At 42.1% G+C, this 9,486-nt stretch overlaps 1 pseudogene; it reads right to left on the bottom strand.

The window, feature by feature from the left end:
* Positions 1 to 686: 686 nt before the first annotated feature.
* Positions 687 to 802, bottom strand: LOC136650084 (5S ribosomal RNA; annotated as a pseudogene).
* Positions 803 to 9,486: the final 8,684 nt, after the last annotated feature.

Below are 9,486 nucleotides of genomic sequence, written 5' to 3'. Positions count from 1 at the left end.
ATACTGACCTATCCACCCATGAGTCAATCCAGTCAAACACAGGGGACTGGTCAGTGGTGGAGTTGTTTGGGAGCTAGACATAGACTTGGAAGATTCAGGTTCAAATCCCTGCTCAGCCATGAAGTTTCCTGGGTGATCTTGGGCCAGTCACTATCTCTCAGCCTCACCTACCTGACAGGGTTGTTGTGAGGACAAAAAGAGAGAAGGGACCATTTGACACCACCCTGAGCTCCTTGGTGAAAGGGTGGTATAAAAATGTGAATAAATAAATACACTTGCATGGGATCAAGCTTACCTGGCAATTTTCTACAGCACTACCCTCCCATCTGTTACTCAGAATTAAGGCTGCATGCCTATGCATGCTTGCTTGCAAGTTAGCCCCATTGAACTATGAGCATGCCTAGCATTGGGTTGCAGGTCTCCCAGTGAGCGAGCTCCCAGTGGGGGAGCTGGGAGCTGTCCCAAACTACACTGTCACAGGGGAACTGTTTCTGGGTAGTCTGGCCCTATGCAGCAGTAATACCATCAGTAAAGAGGAACTCAGAGAGTCTGATGCGTAATCAATTATGTTGTCACTTTCCTCACCGGCATCAACACTGACAGATAAGTGTTGTTATAAAAAGAAACCATACCATTCACCCAGCTCATATGGTTGGCAACCTTCAGTCTCGAAAGACTATGGTATAAGCCTACAGCACCTGGTATTCCCAGGTGGTCTCCCATCCAAGCACTAACCAGGCCTGACCCTGCTTAGCTTCTGAGATCAGATGAGATCAGGCATGTGCAGGGTAACAGGTGAGGTGTGTCACCAAATGTTCCATGTGGAAGTGACATGCGCACAACAATACTAAGCATGGGTGTAGTCAAAGGGGAGCAGAGCTCTGGAACTTGTCCCACAGCAGGTGTGGTGAAGTCATCAACCAGATGATGCCTTTGAAACTTATTTCAAAGGAACTTGAGAAGAAGGCACATCTGGCTCAGCAGGAGGCAAGCTGAGATATTTGCATAAGGGTATATTAATGTTGAGGCCATTGACTTTCCCAAGGGCTGCTGAGAGACAGTAAGGGTGCAATCCTAACCCCTTATGTCAAAGCTTTCCAGTACTGACATAAGGGCAATGCAGCTCTGAGGTAAGGGAACAAACATTCCCTTACTTTGAGGAGGCCTCCGTGAGTGACACCCAACTGGCCCATTGGCACTGCTGTGACAGTGCTGGAAAGCACTGACAAACAATCCTATGCATGTCTACTCTACAGTAAGTCCCATTAGTGTCAATGGGGTATACTCACAGGAAAGTGTGGATAGGATTGGGCTGATAAGGGGTTAGGATTGCACCCTCAGTAGTTCTTATTACATTAAGGCTGCAATCCTAACCACGCTTTCCTGAGAGTAAGCCCTATTGAACAAAATAGGAGTTACTTCTGAGTAGACCTGGTTAGGATTGTGCCCTAAGGCTGCAATCCAATGCAAATGTACCTGGAGTAAATTCTATTGAACACAGTGGGACTTACTTCAGAGTACATATTCATTAGCTAGCACTGTAATATACCTTTTATAGCTGATATATCATTCTTCAATTGTTATACAATTGTATAACTCACTGCTACCCAGTAGGATGAAATGAGCTGGATTTTTAAATGAAGAGCAATAAATTTCAAAGTAGGAATAAGTAGCAGGAGAAGAACACTCTCTAACAAGTTTAAAATTGTTTTTGCTGTTTAAAATTTTTGTTGTTGTTGTATAGTCTCAGTGAGGTGCAGCTATGGGGGGTTATGACAAATGCTTATAGTTCAAAATTTACCACTGCACCACAGATGGTAACATATCTGTTTATCCTTGACTAATGATAGTTGAATGTTAAATTATGGTTGAAAGATCCAGCAGTAATTTAATGTGCTTCTGGTATCATGTTTGAAAGAGATGCTATCAATGGTTCTAGAAATGTTCGTTTCAAAATAGTTGGGCCAAAATAATTAGTTAAGGTGTTCCTCTCAAAGAAAGCAACTTCCTTATTCTTTCATTCATTGGATAAGAGTGTATGCCTATTCAAAGTAAAGACATAATACATTGCCCTTGTTCTGAATTGGTTCTATGTTGTTATAATATAGTTAAATCTGACAGGCTATGTGGTGTCATAATGTCCTCATGCTCATGATAAGAGTCACAACTAGCAAGATCTGAAATGACTTTATATAGCTAATTATTCTTTTACTAGGTATTGCTTTCCTGACAGTGCTAGACAAGCAATACTGAAACCAGTCTGAGAGAAAGGCAGGATATAAACGTTAAAACAAATGAAAATCTTTGCCCCAAGGAGCTTACAATCTAACAGCCCAGTCCTGAAGGTGGCATCAGACTGGCTACTGCTGCATCCAGCAGCAACTCTGAAGGTCTCCCAGGGAATGCCCCAAGCCCCGCAATGGGTCTTCTCAAGTCTGTGCCGGCTATTTCACCGGCCTTCTGACCCAACATGGAGTTCAGAATCTGGTGAAGCAGAGCTCCACTGGTCACACCCTCCTGCCACCCTGGTTCCTCTTTCTGACCCACCCCACCCCAGAATGTCTCCCCCTGCCCCCAAAGTCTTCACCACTGCCCAGAGCTCCTACCTAGCTCCAGGTGGCATCTGCCCAGCACTGACCTCAACGCTGACCAGTGCTGGACAGGCACCTGCGCTGACTCCGTACAGGGTGTGGCGGACATGCCTTACAGCATATTTGCGACACCCAGCGCTGGAACTCAGTTATGGCACTGGCCAAGTTTAGGATTGGGCCCTAAATTCCCAGCTCACACTCTTAGGTACTATATGACACAACCTCTTTGTAAGTTTGGTATGAATGAGCCCACTTTTTAGTGCTCCAGCTTCCTGTAACAGGTTGATGTTCCAAGCTAGCATTAGTGTAAGTTGGATGGCAATAAATGTTGCGCAAGGTACAGAAGGCACAGAAATGTTGCGCAAGGTACATTGGCAGAAGTGATGAGTGTCTTGCCTTCTCTTCCCACCTAAGCCAGTTTTTCAAGTTGGTGGCTTGTTTCGTCCCTTTAGACAAACATACCAAACTCCTAAACATTATACTATTGAGTACTGTGATTTTGTAACAGTGAAAACAAAATCAGAGAGCAATTTTTATAGCGGATACTTTAAAAATAGTTTCAGAACTTCAGGTGATAAGGAGGGATTTGAGACATTATTTCTCACTGACTGAGAGGTCATGATATGGAGTTTGAGGTAGCAAGTGATAAAAACAAGAAGTCAACAACATGATTTCATTTAGTTTTCACATTCAAATATGTTCATCTCTGGCATAGCTCCACATTCCAAGTCTCACAGGGACAGTAGTGGGGCTGGCTCAGACAGGCTTTGGTTCTCATGGAAACCCAGCTTTCAGTTTCAGTACGTCAACCCCATGTTGTCTTCTCATCAGAGAAAATCATGTGTTTACCAGATATGTACTAACTGTGTCGCTTTGAGGAGCAAATTTCAAAAGGCAGCACATAAATGCAAATAAAAAAATAAGTAAATAAATAAAATGCATAGGATCGGGGTGACAAACACGATCCTACCCTCTGCAGTGAGACAAAACCCACAGGCTCCTTACTGATCTGATTAATATTTCTCAGGTTATAGAGCCAGGCTGGCCAACCTTTCAACTTTAGGACTCCGGAACCTTTAACAATTGTGTAGGGGAGGGAATTTCAGCAGGTGCAGAAGGTGCGATGACAAGCTGCACCTGCTGATATTCCCTTTTCTATACAATTCTTAAAGGTCCAGGAGCCTTAAAGTTGAAAGGTTGGCCACCCCATTATAAAGCAAGAGTGGCCAAACTGGCTCAAGAACCATCTGCAGATATATAATCGGACGCTGGCAGAAATATCTTGGTTGAGCACCTCTTTGCATCACAATCAATATAGAAGATAAATAACAAATTTTTAAGTGTTGTAATTATTTACTGGGTATAAACTCAGAATTCACTGGATTAAAATGTAAGTTCAAGCATTTAAGAATTTAAATGCTTCTAAAAATAGTGCAGCTCTCAAACGTCTGAAGTTTATTGTATGTAGTTCTTAGATTAAGCAAGTTTGGTTGCTCCTGTTATAGAGTTGGAAAGATCAAAATGTACCATGCCAGAGACATCTTTAGGACAAAGATTATACATTGGGAGCAATCCAAACCTGCCCTGGAGCAGGTGGGCCTGCGCTGCATCCAAGGCAAGACTGGGGCTGCAAGCGGCTCAGCCCGGGGCAAGGGGAATTGCTTCCTCTTATCCCGGGTAAAGTTGCAGCAGTCCCAATGGGACTACTTGGATCTGCACCACCTCCAGCAGTAGCGCAGATCCGAGCAGTCTGGGACTGCTCCGGGCTGCCCAGGAATGGGGTTAGGATCTGGCATAACTGCTGGATCCTGGCCCCGCCTCCCACTCCCCACCTGCCCGCCCACCCCAGGAACACCCGCCACTCATCCTCTCCCTGCTCCAAAATGCCTCCTCCCTGCCTCCTCCCCACGCCCCCAGACCTTTCTGTCAGCTGAGCTTGGTGTGGGGAGGCCAGCACATGTCCGTGTGCCGGCCTAACCTCACTTAGGTTGTCGTGAAAGTGCTTTATGGCATTTTCGCGATAGCCTTGGGCCAGCACAAGGGACATGCGCCGGCCCAAGGCCCAGTTTGGATCGGGCTCTTAGTGAAACAACCTCAGATTGGCTACAGAAAAAGCTTAAACACCATGTAGAAAATCTCATATGATTAGTATGAATACTGTTTACACATTTATCAGATGTCTTTCAGACTAAAACTGCCTGAGACGATGTACAACTAAATTATAAAAAAAACATTTAAAACACAGTTAAGTTCCCATTTAATTTAACCAAGTCAAAATCAGCAGCAAAAGTGGTCATAATAGTACAAGATAATAGGCAGTGTCTTGCTCTCAAGCTATTGTTCTCAAGCTGTAGTTTTGGTATCTGCAGGGAGTTCCAAAACCAAACCACAGTGGATACCAAGATCCCACCTGTATCTTTGAACCCCAGGAAGTGGAGGAAAACAACAGGGAAGGAAAGCAACAGGGGAGAAGGGTTGCCTTCAGATTCTGATGACAGCTGCCCCAGTGGCATCGGGCTGGCCACTTTTGGAAGCAGAATGGTGGGTGAGATGAACCCTTGGCAAGGTTCTTATGCCACTTAGGGCTGCGCCATGAAAGAAGGTTGCAGTTTCCCACAACATTGCTCAATCCATGCTGAGGACATTTGCAAGATCCGAAATTATTTGTACAGCACTGACCACATTGCTGGAACTCAATAACTGTTCATTAAAGGCGACAGGAGTGGGAAGGGCTGTGGCAGCAAGTAGGACTCACTACACTTCCAATCAGAAGCATAGGTTTGATCTAGAAACTCCTCCACCCTCTCCTTTACTTGGAACTGCCTTCTAGTCACACCCTGGAGTTACTATGACCACTAGAGCTAACAAAACTCCTTAAGGCTTCTGCTATCGATCAAAATTATCCTATGCTTTCTTTTTACACCTGCTCCTTTATGACTGTTCCTGTGATCACAGAAATAACATCAGTTGCAGAATTTAACACTGCCCCTTCCTCAAAGTCCAGATTTCCAATGCATCCATCTTTTCCACCTCCTCTCAACAAACCCACTTAGATATTTCTGTTATGTTTTTCTTATGACATTTATCTGGATCAGAATATCAACTTTTCCCCAAATACATGTCCCCTGCCTATTTGTAAGGACAGCAGTCAAATTCACCCATTACACATCATACCCAAATCTCTCTCTCTCTCTCTCTCTCTCTCTCTCTCTCTCTCTCTCTCACACACACACACACTCGCCAAATGGTTAAAAATAATCTGTATTTTAAAAAGCTAAAAAAAAATAAAAAAGAATCTCTTTGCCAACAAAGCATACTATTACAACGGCCATTTAAAGAGGTGGACCAAGAGAACTTGCAACTGCAGCAGGAAGTGACCATTAGAATTTGCAAAGGGAATTAGAAAATGCTGATTGACAAGTAATGTATAAAAATCAGTCCTCTGCTCATAACTGCATATGCAAATTTCAGTCCTGTACACAACACAGAGCAATACTCTACTGTATGTTTGCATTTTTTTCCCCGTAATATTTTTGTACAAAATGACATACAGCCATCTACTTTACTATGTTTCCTCAGAGCTAAGCTCTTTTGAACACAACAGGACTGACTTCTCAATAAACACGTATAGGGCTGGGCTGCACATGTCTTAGAGAAGACATAGGGCCCAATCCTATCCAACTTTCCAGCACCGATAAAGTCCCAGTAGGGTGGAAAAGTACTCTTTGTGTGTAAATTCCATACCGATGAGTAAGTAGGAGAAATGTTTCGGTTTTGTCATTTACACAGAGCTCCACATGAGAGTGAAAATATAGAATGGGTAGGACATTTGAGAGATAAATCATAACAAAGGTAGGACTTGTAACAATTTGAAACAAAATGAATCATTGTTAAGGGAGGGCAGAGAGGAATACTACTTCCTTGTAGCCCTCCCCCTTCAACTAACTAACTGTTTTTAATGTTAAGAATGGGCATCTTCCTTAGATGACTAAGGCTGCAATCCTATACCCACCTTCCTGGGAGAAAACCCCACTGGACACAGTGAAACAATTCTAAATAGACACACAGAGGCTTGTGCTGTAAAAAACCTTATAGTTTAGGATTGCTGAATTTGCTTTTGTTATGTTGAACATGCACACATATATCCTAATTTTTCTCATATAAGAAATGCAGCGTTTTTTGAAAATGTCCCTAGGAAGGTATCAAAGTTTGTGGATTTGACTGCAATGGGATGGAATATAAATCTGTTAAAAAAAAAAAGTCTGAAAGCAAGTGTAATGTCCCTTCCTTTATATGCAATATTCCACCCACTAATGTCATATACAGGACTGACGCAAGGTAAAATTCTCAGGAGTTCTGACATTGACTTCAGTAGGAAAGGAAGATTATAATGGGTTCAAAAGCACAGGGGAAAAAAATTCATCCGAGAGCTATAAGATGGGGAATCATCAGTGAAGCTCAGCACAAAGCAAATCTTATTTCACCCTAGTTATGAAGCTGCATCTGGCCATTATTAATTTGTGTCTATTCAAAACTTTGAGAATTGGCTAAAAATGTAACTTTTTAGAACTTTTATTCATAACCTTAATCCAGTTTTGTAAACCAATGGGTGAGTCAAGTTATCTGACCAAAAGTTGATAGGGTAATTATTATACATTAATTAGGACAGAAAAACCATAGAAGCAGAAGGTCTTAATAACAGATAAATATAGGGCTTGATACAAAATAGATTAAAATACTAGAACACTACCTTTTTAAAACTTCCTTCACATTCTCATTTCTAGCTGAAAGCTAAATTTTTATTTGTGTCTAAATAAAGTGTAATAGGCATTGACCATGCTTTAAAAGTCCACACAGCATATTATTATTAAGAATATTTATATATCACTTTTCAAGAAAAATAGCTCACAAAGTGGTTTACATAGATACATATGTTGCTTAGAAATCTCTCCTCAGCACATACTACATCACTATACCTTATGGAGATTTTATTTCTTTTAGTACAAATGCTTGCTTAGCAAGTTCATAAACCGATGCAGTAGTATCCAACAGAATAAAAAAATTTCCACTTTTCCTCCTTCGATCATCATGATTGCTTTGGGAAGATAATCTAACCACAGTTCAAGTTCTATCTACTTACAAGGGAAAGATGAACAGCACAATTGGGTCCATGTCTACTCAGAAGTAAGTCCCAGTGAGTTCAATGGGATTTACTTCTAGGTAAGTGTGTACAGGATTCCAGCCTTGAAACTCATGCTCAACTCCCTCACTGAAATAAGCGGAACATCAAAGTGCTTAATTTTGGCTTGATCGTGCCCTAAATAAATATATTATAAATGCAGAAAATATATACATATACAATCATAAACATGTTTGCTTGCACTTTTAAGTATATTTAGTTGGCTTAGATTTACTAGAAGCACAAATTAGGTAACTGGAAAGTGATCCTGGCATGATGATTTTTCTATAGGAATTGCTGAAAAGTTCAGATTTCATTCCATTGGACAGGATTATCAAAACAGTCAGAAAAACTCTTACTTACCACCTGGATTAAGTCCATGTTTTATAGATTCCTGTGTGTTGCCGGTATCCGAACCAGAAGACATAATTAGATGTGAATATATAGTGCCCTTGGACTTCAGGTATACAGCATTGAGCACAGCAAAAGGTGAGGCTTGTAAACTTTTCTGGCCTTGGGACACAGGCTACAGTAACCTTCAGTGAAAGTCAGGGAGTAGCCCATCAACAACACACACAAAAAAATCCAATAATTCAGAAAGTAACAGGCATGTCTTCCAATGGACTCTGTACTTTTTCCAGCATTCGTGACCCTCTGTAAACCAGCCATCCCATTTCATGATGGTCTCTAATCAGAAGAATTGGGATCTGGGATAGGCTTGGCCAGGTCACATGACTCCAAGCAGGTTGATAAGAGGACCCTGTTATAAAGTGACAGCAAAAAGAGATAAGAACTCTTGGCAGATAACGGTGGAGAAATGATTAACTCCAGACTGGAGAGGTGCTATGAAGCAGAGAGAGAGGAAGGCTGTAAACTTGTGAGGGTCAGAAGATCATACTGAATGGATAACCCACCCCCCATCCCCATGTAAAGTGTAACATCTATAAACTTATGTTTGTGACCTGGCCTCTTGATGTCATCATCTCTTTACAGAGTGGACAACAACTGTGAGCTCTTTGGGCTTCTGTAAATACCTTTGCAAGGCAGAACAAGCAAACATTCATCTCTTAACTTAGGCCTGCAAATGCATTTATTGCTCTACATCCCAAAGCAATACTGTGGGGCAAGCCCATGGTGATTTTCTGTCTGACACAAACATTTTATTGTACCTATTCATTAGACAAGGGACTAAGCCCAGCTTGTTTGCCTGACAGTCACCAGTTAAAAGTGTAAACTATTTTTTTCTTCTATAGCTTAAGTTCTTTATTGCTTGGTTAAACATGATTATCCTGGGAAAATAATGGCTCACTTGCAGTTGGATAATTGCAGTTGATAATTTTTCTGGGACAGGAGGAAAGCTTCCCCTCAGAACTTCACAGACATCTTACCAAGGGGACCCATCAACGGAGTTTTGTCTCTGTTTAGAGACCACCTGACTGTTAGAGTCGCTGACTTGGGAAGACTAGAGCCAGTCCAATACTTTCCGTATCTTGGACCATGTCTAATGCTGCCCCTCTTACCTGATGACATTCCAGCCTCTGCTTCTCTCTGTGGGTCAGAAAAGAGGAAGATCCCAATCCTATCCAACTTTCCAGTGCTGATGCAGTCACAATGCAGCCCCAAGGTAAAGGAATAAATGTTCCCTTACCTTGAGGAGGCCTACATGACTGCCTCCCGTACTGCAAGATGCAGCGCACACCCTATTGGCCCAGCTGC

This window comes from Tiliqua scincoides, chromosome 4 (genome assembly GCF_035046505.1).
Source record: "Tiliqua scincoides isolate rTilSci1 chromosome 4, rTilSci1.hap2, whole genome shotgun sequence".
Classification (NCBI taxonomy): domain Eukaryota; kingdom Metazoa; phylum Chordata; class Lepidosauria; order Squamata; family Scincidae; genus Tiliqua; species Tiliqua scincoides.
This window is presented reverse-complemented; position numbering and strand designations above follow the sequence as displayed.